Source organism: Callorhinus ursinus, unplaced genomic scaffold, assembly GCF_003265705.2.
Source record: "Callorhinus ursinus isolate GAN/ISIS: 27379988/994484 unplaced genomic scaffold, GSC_fseal_2.0 scaffold17, whole genome shotgun sequence".
Taxonomy (NCBI): Eukaryota; Metazoa; Chordata; class Mammalia; order Carnivora; family Otariidae; genus Callorhinus; species Callorhinus ursinus.
Genome location: NW_027397079.1, coordinates 20,878,050 through 20,894,423, shown reverse-complemented (window position 1 = coordinate 20,894,423; position 16,374 = coordinate 20,878,050). Strand labels below are relative to the sequence as shown.

General features: G+C 42.4%; 1 protein-coding gene across 4 annotated transcripts in view; it reads right to left on the bottom strand.

The window, feature by feature from the left end:
* Positions 1 to 15,614, bottom strand: part of MTUS1 (microtubule associated scaffold protein 1) — a 166,471-nt gene extending 150,857 nt beyond the window's left edge. For 2 of the 4 annotated variants that reach the window (XM_073902363.1, XM_025886274.2), the window contains exon 1: positions 14,835 to 15,077. The gene's annotated coding sequence lies outside the window, so the exon portion shown is untranslated. Of the gene's footprint in view, positions 1 to 14,834; positions 15,081 to 15,289 lie in introns of those variants that run through there. The other 2 variants (XM_073902364.1, XM_073902366.1) reach the window with 2 other exon arrangements.
* Positions 15,615 to 16,374: the final 760 nt, after the last annotated feature.

Here is a 16,374-nt window from a genome sequence, read left to right as displayed (position 1 = left end):
CTTTCGCCTTTTACTAGAGTGTATTATACTAAGTGAAATAAGCCAGACTAAGACAATATAATGATCTCACATATATGTGTTATTTAAAAAACAAAAACAGGGATGCCTGGGTGGCTCAGTCGGTTAAGCATCTGCCTTCTGCTCAGGTCATGATCTCCCGGGATCGAGTCCCACATCGGGCTCCTTGCTCAGCAGGGAGGCTGCTTCTCCCTCTCTCTTCCTCTGCTTGCACTCTCTGTCAAATTAATAAAATCTTAAAAAACAAAACAAAACAAAAAGCTAAACTGAAACAATCATAAATACAGAGAACAAACTGGTGGTTACTAGAGGGGAGTGAAGTAGGGAGAGGGGTAAAATGGGGGAGAGAGGTTAAAAAGGTACAAACTTCCAGTTATAAAAGAAGACACGGAGGGCACCTGGGTGGCTCAGTTGGTTAAGCGACTGCCTTCAGCTCAGGTCATGATCCTGGAGTCCCGGGATCGAGTCCCACATCGGGCTCCCTGCTCAGCAGGGAGTCTGCTTCTCCCTCAGACCCTCTTCCCTCTCGTGCTAGCTCTCATTCTCTCAAATAAATAAATTCTTTAAAAAAAAAAAAAAAGACACGGAATGCAATGTACAGCATAGGGAATATAGTTAATATTGAAACAACTTTGTATAGTGACAGATGTTACCTAGATTTACTGTGGTTGCTTCGTAATATATAAACGTTGAATCACTGTTGTACATCTGAAACTAGTCTAATAATGTCAACTACACTTGAATTTAAAAAATTGTCTTTGTTGAAATGACCTGTCACCTTCAAGTTTTCAAACGATGCTTCACTTTGTGTTCTCGGGCGCTATGGGAAACAAGGCACATCACGGTTTCCATTCCTCAACAACTGGCAACCAACAGTAAATACAAAATGTTTTCTTACAAAATAGAAACATCTAGAAATATACCCACTAAGCCCAACCTCATAAAAAGAATCACCTCCTGTATTTGCTTTTACTGTCTCTAAGGGTTTCTGAAAGTCAATCTCTAAAATGTTCATCTCCCCCTCTAGAAGCCAGGAAGAAAACATTCACTCTCCTCTACACTTTTCACACCTGTCTTCGGACACACACACTCCCCATTAGACTGTCTCCTTATGGCACCATCTTCTGGCAGTGAGAAGGGAGCGGTGGCGCCGTGCCATTCAGGCCCTCCTCCCAAACTGTGACTATTTTTAAGCCAGCGTCCCCTCTCTGATTCCTAACTTGGCCCTAGGTAATCATGAGGCAGTGAGAAACCCTTCAGAAGCCAGGCAAGTCCCAGTGGGATTAACAACGCTCCACTGCAAGAATCTCCCAAGGGTTACAAAGGAGAATGCCCTCCCATGCATAGCAGGGTCATGACCTTTATAGCCCAACCCACCCACTGCCCTCACTTGGCCCAACCAAGGCTGGGCTCCCAATCCAGACATGCAATCCATAGTACCCATAATTTCATCGGGGGAAAAAACAAAAACAACAAAGCTGAGATTTCCTACTTTGAGAGTTTTAACCCACATGCTAGAAAATTTAAAGCTATTCAGTGTTGAGTTTTTGTTTTTTTTTTTCCCTTGAAATGTCATGTCCAGTAACACTGAGATTTTGGACTTGTTAACCTTGGAAAGAGGTAGGTATTGATAAAAATATTCAAAGAAAAGTTTAGTCACCTTTCAAAAAAAAAAAAAAAAAGGAATCCACCAAGATGGTACAATAAAAGTATCTTCTTGTGCTACTTATAAATATAACCACATACTACAACATCTATAATTGGTACAGGCCCACCAGATATACTAAATATATCTGGTGTTAGAACTCTACACGATCACTGCTTCACCTCTATTAAAGACAACTATAGTAAGACAAATTTCAAGTTAAGTGTTTGGTTGGTTTTTCCAGCTCACTACTAAAATGAAACCTAGGAACCTCAAACTAGGTTTGAATAGTTGGCAACTGAAGTTTCAAGGGAGAGCACATCCAAAAAAATGGAGAAAAAATACATTCATATATTTTCATTTTGTACCTTTCCTCCAAGGACATCGTGTCACATCAAAATTAATCTCTTTCATTCATCCCCCATCTTGGATTTTGTAAATAACTGTCCGTTTTTTCTGAACCCATAAGTTGACAGCATCAAAAAGGTTTGTTCTCCAGATTCCTCCTGATAACATCAAATGAAGACCTCATGAAAATGTTAAGGACAACACACTGGCTCTAGTATTTGAGAAGACAAGCTTGATTCAGAGGGGGAACCAAGGAGTAAAGATTCACTCACTGGTTCTGGCTGTGACATCTGCTTATTGGGAGTCTCTGGCCCTGAAGGTGAGCACACCTCTGTCAGATGTCTCCTCTCCAACCACTCTGGTGATCTAGGATGGCTGAATGGGGGAATGTGCCAGGAGAACAAGAAATAGAGCACAGACATCAGGAAGCAAGAAACCCAGCCAAGTCCCCTTCCTTACCCTCATAAGCAGAACAAAAATCTCACTGTTCCAAAATTAGCTACTTTTTTTTGTATTTCTCAGAAGGGAGTATAAGAAGAGGGAGCCTAGGGGATCTTAGAATCTGTCCTCAATAGACTTGGAGGAATAGATGGTATAATTTTTTCTTAAAGACACTGAATACGCAAATCGTTGTGCTATAGAAAAATTAGGAAATCCACAAATTGGGCTTTGTTTGGCTTTATATGTCTAAGGTTAGTATGTTCAGTGCAAAGTCTTTAGCTTCATGAAAAGGGTCCAAGTCTGGCTACCGATGATATCACAGCCTGACTGCAACAGCCTTTAATATCAATGGCACAAAGTCAATCAAAAGAGATACTTAGAAGTAACCACCCTCAGCAATAAATGCTCAAAAGAAATAATTCAGTAATAGAATTCCATCCTTAATGGCAATCTGTGGCTCAGTTATGGCCAAGAAATCTCCAACTGACCAAAGCCAGAACCACTGCTCCCATTTGCACAGATGGGTGGGCCCTGATGGCATGACTGGCTGCCCAGAGTTTAAAGGTAGAAATGGATACAAGAGGATTTGAACTTAGAAGTGGGAGGGAAAGGTTCTACCCATGTTCACCCAAATAATATTTGTGGAATTCAACAGGCCAATTTTTTTTAAGTTAAGAATTTCAGGATCTACTCATGCCTTTCTCTAAATGATTCCGATCCCTGTATAAAGTATTTTAACCAGACATTAAAATAACAGCTCTCCTTTGGGATAATGACTTTCTAACTTGTATACCTAAAATATCTGTGTGATTTAACTTAATTCACATTTACAGTTTAGAAAAATTCTATTCCTACCATTATATAAATGCAAGATGTTACAGTTAGCTCTCCAAATCTTACCAATTTTCTTACAACTATTCCCTTAATAATAAAGCCTTTCAAGCAGGAGACATTTTTTTAATATTCAGAACCTCCAATTAGCTACAAGAGGAGGAATCCCCTACAAGAGTACCAGAGCAGTCCCAGAGAAGAAAAGTGGAGGGTCGCATACTTCATGCGCCACCCTGCCCGTTTCTGTGTCCCTACTTTGAACTGACCTTTTACTACAAGAACTTCCACTCACTCATTCAACAAACCCTGATTACTTGCCTACCACGTGCTGGCTGCTCTCCTAGGGACAAAATGGTGAAGACAATTCGTGTTTAAGGAGTCTTCAAAGAGCCAATAGTTAAGACAAAGTACAAGTCAATAATTACAAAAACTGCAAAAGGAGAGGTGGAACCCAGCCTGAGGGAACGCAGAGGACGGACTCCACTGTGTGGACATGGGAGAGGATGATGGAGTGTAGCTCCCTGAAGAAGAGGAAGCTCGGACTGAGGTTGAGGAACAGGCAGGTGAGTGTTTCTGAGCCTTTCAGATTCTATCAACTAGTAACATTTCCCCTCCAAAAATCTGGAAGGACAACAGGAGAAAGGATACTTAAAATATCATGGAGGCTGGCTGACATAATAGCTGGAAAACTATCTAAGGCTTTGAATGTCAGAGACCTGTGAGAAAATGTTCTGTAAACACAGTGTTCGGCCCATCAAGACTGTCACGTGGGGACCGTCTCTCTGACACACCGTCAGTCCCTCCTTGTCTGCCCACAGTCTCCCAAGTGTGTGAGGCCAGAAGAGGGGGAGCAGGCAGCTATCTCTTCCATGGACAGAGATAAGGAGGGCAGCACACAGCACTTCCAAGTCCCCAAAGTGTTCTCACAGTTGTCTCCCAGGTGACAGCCCCATAGCACAGAGAGGTCCCATGACGACTTCCTATGCCTCTTCCGGGTAGATCTTCCCAGAAGTTGAGGATCCTGCCCAAGAAACATAGTTCATAAGTAACAATGGACATTAAAACGCAGTTCAAATGTGTACCCTTGGTCTCTTTCCCCCTTCCTTCTCATAGCTAATAAGGTCAACCGACATTTGCTGGCCACAAACCCAGCTCCGCAGAACTGTCTCAGCTACCGGGCTACCTACCTCGCTTGGAACAAGCCACAAGTCATCTCTTGGCCTCATTTTCCTCCTCTGTAAAAATGGATGCAACAGTAAACAATCCATTTCTTAGGGTTGTTTTAAGGTTAAATGAAATTTTTGGAAACTTTCTAATACCCACCATTGTTGGTTGCTACTGTTATACTGTCAACAACCTTGTGAAACAAGCTTTATTATTACCCTCACTTTAGGACCAGAACTTAGCAACTTGTTCGTTCAGTCAAGGCACCTTTCTGGGGGGCTGGACATGTTCTAGAGCTCGACTGGTGTGACAGTTGCACAGATGGAAATTATTTGTCAAGACTCCTATTTGTACACTTAACCTAGGTACACTGCATGGTACTTAATTTTATATCAGTTAAAAAATTTGGGTGGCACCTGGGTGGCTCAGTCACTTAAGTGTCTGTCTTCAGCTTGGGTCATGATCCCAGAGTCCTGGACTGAGCCCCACACTGGGCTCCCTGCTCAGCAGGGAGCCTGCTTCTCCCTCTCCCTGCCGCTCCCCCTGCTTATGCTCTGTCAAATAAAATCGTAAAAAAATTTTTTTTCACCTATCATGTGGCCAGTAAACAGTGTGTATATTCCCAAACACCTCTATTAACTCATTTTGGAACTAAAGATGTTTTTTCTGGTTCTTGTTCTAGAATCTACTTTCCAACTAATCCTTCCTACCCTAGTGAAAATCTTGCATGGTTACTACACCAACTACCATTTTGGTCTGATCTTGTGGACATCAAACCTGACTTACACAGTTTTACGTTTCACTGTTAGCTCCTGCATATATTCACCTAGACCCTCCTAGAGGAGTAGGTCTCTGTCCATGACCCTGTAAGGGCACTATAGCCCCAGACCTAAACAATCACTTTGAAAAGCAGTTTAGGACCACAAACCAGGTTTGTCTTGGTTTGAGACCTAAAGTCTCAAACCAAGAGACCTCTGAGAATCTAAAATATTTGCTCTTAGTCTAGGTCAGCATTCCTTCAACACGTTTTTAAGCACCTTAATAAAAGCACTATTCTATGTATTCCTAATAGAGAGGTGAACAAAATTACATTCTTGTTCTTGTCAAGATTACATCATCTTGCCGATAAGAATTCCATCATAAATTCAGCTTTTTCATGAGAATCAGTAAGAAGCAGGAGAGTCAAAAACAGTAAGATTAAGTTCCAGGTACCACTGAGGCCATACAGAAAGGGCTGTCCCAATAAAAGTAAGCAACTAAAACCATACCACCATTCGCACACAATGCTTGTCAAGAACACTGCCAGGGACTCTACAGTTTGCCTGAAGAAGTAACGTGATGTGAAGACTCTGCATTCTTTTGTTTCTAAATTGTACACAGCTAGGTAAAGGAATTATCCAAAAGGTAGCACAGGTTGTTGGAGGGAAATGGGGTAGAATGTCTACACAGGACACAGATTTAAGCTAAAGTGACTTCTCTCCCTCAAGGTATTAAATGCCCATGAGCAGCTCCTTGTTTAGAATCATTCAGACAGTTGCCGTATCTCTTCAAAGTCCACTTGGCAGAAAGGAAATAATTTTCCATCTGAATCCTGCCAAGACCAGTTGAAAAATGTCAGTGTGTGTGTGGTTACACAAGTTGGCACCTCACACCATATCTCCCAACCTTTATTAAACATCAACTTCCTGTACCTTTTACTTGGAAAATGATTACCTGTGTTAGGCTTTCCACTGGCAAGTAAGAGTTCTTTCACAGAAGGTCAGTGTATGTATAGATCTAACTCCTAGGGGCAGCCCAAAGGAAGAAAGAGCCAACCTCCCTAAAATGGCCTACTTGTCAAGTCCTAACATCGTACATTCCTTAGAAGTCATTTTGGTAACACAGAACTGTTGACCTTTAAGGGCTAGAAACCATGACTGATACTCAGGGTGTAACTGTGGTTTTATTGGACATTCTCTTCCCCGTTCTGACGGACACCAGGCCTCACCTCCTAGTTAAATTTCTACCTGGGATTAACTCCATCTGCCAAAGAATTACCTGCCTCCATGTAGCTTAAAATAAGGAAATAGGATTCAGTATTTCTATAGAAAAAAGTGCTTCAGAAAAACAAGTATTAGTCCCTGTTCAACATACATGACCCTGGGCTGCTATCTGTAAAATGGGTACATTTTACAACATATTATTGTACAATCAAATGATTCAGAGGACTATTAAAATTTAGTTGGTTCTCTTTGAAGCAGTGTAAAAACTGTAAAATGTCACAGAAATGTCTGTAACTATCAATTTTCCATTTGTGCTACTCATCTTAGCGGCTTACAGGATTTAACATTGTTTTATATTCTGCAGTTAAGATGGAAAAATAACATGCCATAATTCCAAGCAATGTCATTTGAAATGTTATATACCCAAACAAGTGACGCTTTTGATCCCACTTCAGCACCAATATGAAGAAAATCCTCACAACAGTGATTACTCTTTATGGCATGAAAACTAGTCATCAGTATCCTACCAGAAAGGTGGTATAGACCAGGAGAGAAGAACTGGATCCTAATCCTGGTTCTAGAACTCACTCATCATAATATAAAACATTTATCCACATAGTTCCAGTCAACTTCCTCATGTATAAAATAGACCTCTAGGGCTCCCTGCTCAGCRGGGAGTCTGCTTCTCCCTCTGACCCTCCTCCCTCTCGTGCTCTCTATCTCTCATTCTCTCTCTCTCAAATAAATAAATAAAATCATTTAAAAAAGATAGACCTCTACTTCACAAGTTGGTGTGCTAACTGAACAAAAAGGTCCTTAATGTCCTATTTACAAGATACTATCCAAAAACAGTTATTGTTTCACTGTAATTTTAATCATATGCATGTGTGTGTGCGCATGCACGCATGTGCACACACACACTGAGGCAATTCTGGATTTTTCATCTCTATTTTCACACACACACACACACACACACACACACACACACACACACACACACACATCAGCAGCTCCCTAAACCTGAACTCTACAGAAAACCAAAAGGTAACAAAGCTTAAGTCCAAGAATAAATATTCTCAACTATTACTGGTATAAACCAATTCTTTTTAAGCTAGAAGAAAAGTGATTAGGCTCCTGTGCCTGGAATTTAATTCCCAGCAGAGAGCACCAGTAGGCCCGAGCAACCACCCTCTCAAAATTCAGTTAAGGAAATTAGATAAAACTTCCTAGCCATGAATCAGAAGAGATGTCCTGTATTTGGCACTGTGGCATAATAACCCCAAGCAACAGGTATCATCCCCACCGTCTTGATAGGGGGACAGGGGTGCAAAAGGAAGAAAGTTACTTACTGAATCCACGTGGCTAACACAGATCTCAGACATGAGCCCAGCGTGGTCATATTTTAAAGTCTGTGCACTCTCCATTATATTCTGGTACCAAACGTACTGGATCCCAGTAACATTTTTTTCCATTTCTATTAACAAAGTATGCCTCCAAGGTTTCAAACTGGACATCAGGGTGAGCAAAATCTAGCTAAATGTTGAAATACCTCTTTTATTATTCCAATCTTAATAAAACAAGAGAAAGGAGAGAAAGAAAAAAAAAGCATTACCCTGCCCTGGAGGAAGTAGAAAATAATTTTCATTTGAGGTACCTGTAAGGTTTCAAATTTTAAGTGTTGGGCATAACAAGGTATAACCATTTTGTAACCTAACAGTCATACCTGCAATAGAAAATCATTTAAAGTTTTTCATGAAAAGAGAAATGCAGGATTTTTCCTATCTCCATTCCCATTTTATTGATAGATACACTCCCCTTATACTGGAAGTAAAATGTACTAGGAAATTCCTTTGCATAGTTGCCATTAGTAGTATCTCCCCATAAAGCACTGCCAGGAGTTTCTAAGCCTTAAATAAAAAGTCAACTCTTAGAGGAGTACAGAATCAAATTCAATAGCCAGCAAGTCTTGTGGGCCAAAGTTTTACAGAAATGCAAAACTACTCTGAAACAAATCTCACTAAATGCAACGAGAGAAACAACCACCCCAGACTGAAAATTCATCTGAGTTACTTTTTAAAACCTAAATACATATTTCTCTAAACGAGAAACAGCCCACGTCTCTGAGAGAACTTGTCGACTTGTGACCATCTGCACAACGGGAGACTGTAATCAATTAGCACAAGTGGGATTAATTCCGTACAAGTATTTGCACGTGGGTTTGCCAGATGTTCTGAGAATGGCACTTAGGAATAAAAGAAAACTCCAACTCGGGAGGAACGAACCTCACACCTTCCGGCTCCAGGTGACCCTACCGTCTAACAGCGCCAGCTTTCAGAAGGACACAGGGCCACCGGTGGAGTGGCCTCTGTCTGCTGGCTGAGGCTACCACGGGGGGTGTGAGGAAGTGTGAGGGCCAGGACAGAGAGGAGAGTCTAGAGCAGCAGTCAGTAAATTATCGTCTCTGGCTTAAAAGACCTAGTAGCTGTGACTGACGGAGGAAAGAATTTCAAACTCTCATGCCATTAGTGCTCTAGATGATTCATTCCAGGCTCCATCTGGTACCAATAATTATAAAACTGCAAATGGACCCAACATGAGGTTTAGACCCTATCCTCAAGACGCTTACAAGTTTTAACAAAAACCCACTGGAAGAGGTCGCTAAAAAGATTATCCGGAGCAAATAAGTGAAATTAGACTGCAGTGCCAAGGATCCTGCTTCGCGACAATTCTGAGAGTAATCGTGATCCCTGCCTGATTAAGGACAAAGAGTCTTTAGATGACCAAAGATGTCACACAGCCTTGCTTTACCACACTTTAGTCAAGGTAGCAGGTAGAATCTCCAACATATGGCACAATGTTCATGATCTGGGAAGGATATTTCTAGGACCCTCAACACTACCATTTTCAAAACCGCACTCTGGGGACTTTTCTGCTGACTCGCCTGAAAACCGGAGCCAAAAATTTTGTTTCCCACATCTGTGCCCTTCTACTTCGCAATGTTTGGCCCATAGGAAGTGCTCAGTATATGCTCTGAGGCTTATCAAACTTCAGATTCTAACAGCAAGGATTCTCGTTCATGCCTTTTATTTACCATTTAACATGAAAACATAATCCTAACTATACACTCTGCATAAATGACTGGGTTATACACAAAGTCTAGACGGACGATCTAATAAAACAAGGCATTTTTCTTGCAAGTACAAAAATTTACCCTTTTTAACCCATTTCTCATTTCTCCCCAATCCCTCTCTCACCAACAAGTAGGAATTCCAGAACCCTGCCTTGAATTACGGGCTACTGAGCTTGGGTAGTAGAAATAAGCACATACAGTCCGATTCCATAATTTGTCTAAGACGACCATAGTATAGCAGTTTACTATATAACTAAAAAACAGGCTTTTCATAGCACGAAGTGATTTAACTGGTAGTTACTCTGGTAAATACAACTCAATTGATGACACAAAGGTTGGGAGAAGGGGTGAGCCCGTGGTGTTTTTTTGTTTTTTTAAGGTTTTATTTACTTGTCAGAGAGAGAGAAAGCAAGCACAAGCAGGGTGAAAGCAGGCAGAGGGAGAAGCAGGCTCCCTGCTGAGCAAGGAGTGCAACATGGGAGTGGATCCCAGGCTCCCGGGATCATGACCTAATCCAAAGGCAGATGCTTAACCGACTGAGCCACCCAGGTGCCCCTCAGTCTATGTTTCCAATGTCAGCTCCTATATGGCTTGTATAGGCTTCTATTTTTGTTCCTATATAAAGCTGCATTATATAAAGCTCTATATAGGCTTCAAATTTTGTTCCAATGAACACAGCCACATGTAAGCTCTACTTGTATTCAAACATCTATTTAAACAAGAATATACTTTTACAGATCTCCTTCCCACTCTTCTCAAGAATTGCTTTCTCATTGCCAATTTAGGACACAAAATGTCCTGAAATGTTTTAGTTAATCGTAGAAAGTCAGCTCAATCATGGTTGATCAGCCCACGAACACCAGTGCCAACTTCATTTTCTTTGCATTGAGGGTAAATATAAATTGACAAGGTACAAATATTTACAAGAATTTAAAAGAGTGAAAATAAGGAATTTGATGGCTTTAAACCCCTCTCCATGGCATCTTAGCCCTAAGCCTGATGTCTTCGCAGTCTGTTTTCTTCCCAATCTGAGCTTTCTTTTTCCGTGTGCACGTAGTGGGAAGCTGGCCAGACCTGCCCTCCCACTTAGCACAACTCTTACTGAAAAACGAAATCAGTACAATTTCAGACAAAATTAACACTACCTGGAAGTAATTTCCCGGCAACAGCTTCGCCCTTTGCAGCTAGTTTGAGAAGCTTACGACCTGCACATGATCTTCTTTCACTGCTCAAAAAGAATGGGTCCTACTAAAAAGTAAACATGTCTCCTTAAAAGAAACTAAGTGACTTTAAGCCTATTTAGTTTTACAACTTCAAAATGAAATAAAATTTCTACGTGAGAATGGTAGGAGGTGTGGTTTTTACTTTTACTCATGCAAGTAATATGTACACAGAACATTCATAAGCTTAGACATAAGCCTTAGCAAATCTAAATACAGTTTATCTTTAAATATTTTCTCTTCAATATTGGGCTTACACTGCAGACTACAGAAAACCTACCAGCTTTAATGAATACACACCTAAGGTTGTTTTGGAATTAAAGATGTATATGCAAAAATGGAATTCTGAAGTGCTTGAAAGCTATTTACCTAACACCTCTAGATTCAGCCTTGTTTATTACTCTCTTTGTTGAGCAAACACTCTTCCTGGATTGTGTAAACATTATATATCAGGGCAATCACAAACTGCAAAATACCTTATAGTGTATGAAAATGAAGTTTTATTGTATTTATCTACATAGTAAAGATTAGCTCCCAAATCTGTCATCCCCAAAATGGAAGTCTTTTTCATTTTGAGCCAAGTGAATAAGAAAAAGTCATGCATTAATATCATGGATAAGTGCCCACAGAGAATAACAACTTCTGATTTCATATTGCAGTCCTCTCTTTTAAAAAAGAAAATTATCAGAACAATCTTGTATGAGCTTGATTTAGAAAAATACATCTTTAGAAGAAGTAGTTGCCAGTTGAACTCAGTTACTGGTTATAACCGATTTCCCAAAGTATGGGAAACCCTGGTTAAAGCAGGCTTTTCTAAAAAAAAAAAAAAAAAAAAAAAAAAAAAAAAAATTTCAGGCTGGTGGTCACACCCCATAGGACCTAACCCTTTTCCTGCAGCACACTCACCCTGTCACTACTCCTCACCTCTCCGAAGGCCACAGCCACCGCTGTCCAGGTCCCTACCAGGCAAGTGGGGCAGGTCACCTCCTGGTAGGTAGGCTCACCTGCCTCCAGAGAAAGTTTGGGCTCATTTTTTACATGCCCTAAAACACATGCAACACACACCAACCTTATCCTCGGGGCTCATATATGGTCTGGTGGCTTATTTGTGGGCCCTAAGTGATGGAAAATTCACTCAGCAAAGCCTTTAAGAGTCCTCAGGGTATATTTAAACTTCCACAGTATGGAAAGATAACTCAAGTTTGGGAAATGAGGCGGTTCCCCCCCCCCTTTAAATAGTTTCATCTGTAAACAGTGCTGGAAATTTTAGAAAAATTTTAAACTACATATACATCTATCTAGACATCAAGAAAAGACTCAACAATTCAGTATGAACTGTAATAATGATTGTACAATCTGGCAAGACACTACTACAAATTAAAAAAATATATAGTGAGCCTAATCACATATTTATATAATCATAGAACAGATCTGAAACATTTTTATTCCCTGGGATTTAAAACTTTGTTCTGATTTTGAAGAATGTTGTGATATATACCATGCACAACTATTTATCAACAAACCCAATCTGGTTTACAATGGTCTACTCCAGGACTTGGAGGTTGTTCTAATGGATTTTGAAAGGAATCTTACTCAGAATTGGTGGGGAGGGGACAGGAGGGGAGATTCTTTTAAAAGTCTGCCACTGTTACCCAGTTAAGCTATGATTCAGAAGTGTTAATTCTGTTTTTGAGAAAGTCAACAGACTTGGCTACATTAAAGTCTAGAACACCTCTAAGTCAAAACCACTATAAACTCATGGTATTCGTCTTTATAAAGCCAAGACATCATGGGGGAAAAAAATCCGTAATATGAAATATAAAAGTTTATTATCAGTCCATAAAAGTTTGAATAGAAAAATACTAATATCCCCGTAGAAAAAAAAATTGGCACTGCAATCATAAAAAAAGGAATAAAAATGAAAAATAAATTTTTTTTTTGGTATTCATGATTTGTGATTAAAGAACTGGAAATTTAGGTATCAAGAAAGCACTGTTTACCTCTAAAGCTGGAAGAACTCTTTTTCCTTTTAGGAGTGATTCCCCATATTAACAAGAATACCATAACAGATACTCTGTGTTGGTGGGGATCATACTTGGCAAAACATTTTTTGGAAAGCAAATGGTCCATCTGTATCAAGAGATCTTTGAGCCAAAAAGTGTATTTCAAGGACTCCATCCTAAGGAAATAGGCCCTGTAGATAAAGTTTTATAAGGGATATCTGTTACAGAGTATATATTTAATAAGAATTGGAAATAAAAGTTCAGCTTATAATTTGTTGCCTCTATATAATAAAATATTATGTAGCCACTAAAATAAGACTCTTAGAGAACTGTAATGACCTGCAAACTTTTTCCTCATAAACAGGAAAAAAATCAGTATGCAATATCTGTATAAACTGCATCATAACTGTAAAAAAATAAATTAACAAGCACGAAGAAAACATTTGTGATTATATGTGGGTGGTAGGATTATTTAATTCATACTTTTTCTGAATCTACCCATTTTTATACAGCAAGCAGACATGGAACAAGGCCAACAGAGGAGGGCTATTATGGGACATGCCTTCTAAATGCTTCCGTCTATTAACAAATACAGAGAAAGAAATCTAGCTAGAATTTTATAACCATGAAATTATCCAAAATTGTAACCATGTATTACTAATACATAATTAAAAGGTGCAGATCTTCTGCAAGCACTATTTTCTCCATGATGCTGATTTTTAAAGAGGGAAAATTGGCACAAGTAAATAATATGTATTATTTTAAACTCGATTCCACTAAGTTTTTTTTAAGGATAAATAGTTTTAATCATTTCTTTGTATAACTTTCCTTATGGAATAGTGTATTGAAGAAAAAAAAGTATCCCACACATTGCAAAGCACTATGCAAATAAGGCATCATTGGTTCAATTTAAATTGTCCATCATTTCCTGCCCTGATTATCCCTGAAGAAGAGGCTGGTCTACTGTATTGCATTTCCAAATTCTTCAGTTTCTCTTCGGGTTAACCACACACTATCTGGGTGTACCCAGGCTCCTTACAGAGGTCATAGGTTCCCAGGAAGCAGCGACTCATTTCCTTTTTATTCTCCTCCCTCCTCGCCTCCACTAACACCTGCACCGCACCCTCCACCACCCCCCACCCCGGGGCTAAGGATTTAGTGTGCTGATGACTAAAATCACATCACCTGGCAAAACAAACCCTGTCATTCCTGAGTTTTGCCTAAAACTGAAACAAACACAACACGCTGGATTTCCTTTCTTAGCACCCAAACTACTAAATAGTCAATAGTAGTTAACAGAGTAGGTCAAACTTGATGCAGGCTAAATGAAGAATCTCTCCATTCTTACTCCAAAATAAATTATGCTAAGTCAAAGTCAACAATCACTTAGTTATTTGCAAAGAGTACATCTTGAAAAAGGAGGGGAAAAAATTAAGGTAACAAGTCCCATAATTACTGTAGAGTAGTGATCAGGTGACTTGACGTAGGAGTGGATTTTTCTAGAGAGCTAGAAAAGCACAAGTAAGCCGCAGGAAGTAGTAAGGCACGGGACGGGAGGGCCCTGGGAATTGCAGCAACCTCATTAACGCCACATTTCAGCCCTGATCGCTTTTGCTGAGAATGGGCCCAAGCGAACCGCAACGGGAAAAGGCTGGGACTGCTGGGCCCTGGCGGGTCAAGTATTTGGTGGGCGGCTTCCGGCTGCAAGCAAACGCCTGTCAGTCTGCGTCTACTGTAAACCCCTTCGGTCACTTTCAAGGTGACAGCTACTGCGATCCGCATCCGTCCCTGCCGCACCAGCTGCTCTGACCCCACGTGAGACCCGATCTCCGCAGCCTCCGCTCCTGTGGGGTTGTCTCCCCACTTCTCCCCCAACTTTGGCACCCAAGCCCCTGGAATAACCGCCCCCTCCCTCAAAGCTAGTTCAGTCCCCCGTGACCGTCACGTTCACGTTGTGTCCCCGGCCGGCCGTTTCCCCTCCCACCCCCCCCAGCCCGAGATCTCCGCCGCGGACAGGCTGGGCAGCCGGAATCTTCTCAACTCCGTACTTACCCGCAGCTCCTCCTTCTCCCGGGATTAGAGACACAGAGTAGGGGAAACGGACTGAGCGCCCCGGCGCCCTTCGAATCCCCGGCGGAGGCGCTCCAGGCCCACCCGGGAGACCCGCGGTGCAATCAGTGCCCAGTGGGCAACGTCTGCACCTGGGGCCACACGGCTCGTCCCTCACCCCACCCCCGCACGCCAGCGGCGGCTGCAGCTGCCAAGCGGGAACCCCGAGGCCGGGGCGCCCCAGCCTCCCCGCCTCTCCAGCCGCTGGGGGTGGAGCAAGGGCGGGGAGTTCGGGAAACTTGTAAATAGAAAAGCTCCGCCGCCTCTACCCACCTCGCCCGCTGCCACCCCTTCCAAGCTGCCCCAGCCTGCACCTCGCTGCTGGAGACAAAGGGCAGGCGGCATTCAAGGGGGGGGGGGTGCGCCCCGAGAAACTTGAAAGACGCGCGTGGCTGTACCTCGGAACACAGGCCCGGGAGACTCCCGCCGCGCTCCGCTCCGCTCTACTCGGCAGGTTGGCGGGTTCGACTAGCCAGTTCGCTCCCTCCTCTGGCGCTCCCGCGTCCGGGTCCCGAAGCCCCGCACGCTCCTGGGCTAAATGCAGACGCGCCCCAGGCCCCCGGCGTCAGCCCAGGACTGCGCCGCACCTGTTGCCACGTGCAACGCCGGGCCCCGCGGCTGCTGCCAGCGCACCTGGCTGACCCGTGCGTCCCTAGACCACGCAGGTCCCCGAGGACGATTGGCGTTCTGCCTACTCCGGCTCTCGCCTCCTGTGTTATCCCTGCGAGCGCTCTAGCTTCCAGCTAGCCGTGGGGCATTGCAGCGAGGGCGGGCCAGGAGTGGGGGTAGGGAGTGGGAGGTTGCAGAATTATCAGGGCGGAGGTTTGCTAGGAACCAGCACTGATTGTCTCCTCAGAGTGTCCGACTCCTGGTCTGTTTTATCTTCGTACTACTAAGAAGTTTATTAGCAAACACCTATTAAAGGTTAAAGAAATGAGCTCCAGCTGTTATCTTGGGATAAGTGGAAAGAATACAATACCAGGGAGATAAACGAGGCCCGACCCACTCTTCTCTAAACACAAATGAGGGCGCCTGGGTGGCTCAGTTGGTTAAGCGACTGCCTTCGGCTCAGGTCATGATCCTGGAGTCCCGGGATCGAATCCCGCATCGGGCTCCCCGCTCAGTGGGGAGTCTGCTTCTCTCTCTGACCCTCTTCCCTCTCGTGCTCTCTCTCATTCTCTCTCTCTCAAATAAATAAATAAAATTTAAAAAAAAAATAAACACAAATGAAGTTCTTCTTTGCTAAAGTGAACGAATTTCATCCATAGCTGTCTATTAGGCTCATAAAATATTTTCTTCTATAGACATATTTTTTAAAGACTTTATTTATTTGACAGAGAGAGACACAGCGAGAGAGGGAACACAAGCAGGGGGAGTGGGAGAGGGAGAAGCCGGCTTCCCGCAGAGCAGGGAGCCCGATGCGGGGCTCGATCCTAGGACCCTGGGACCCTGGGACCATGACCGAGCCGAAGGCAGACGCTTA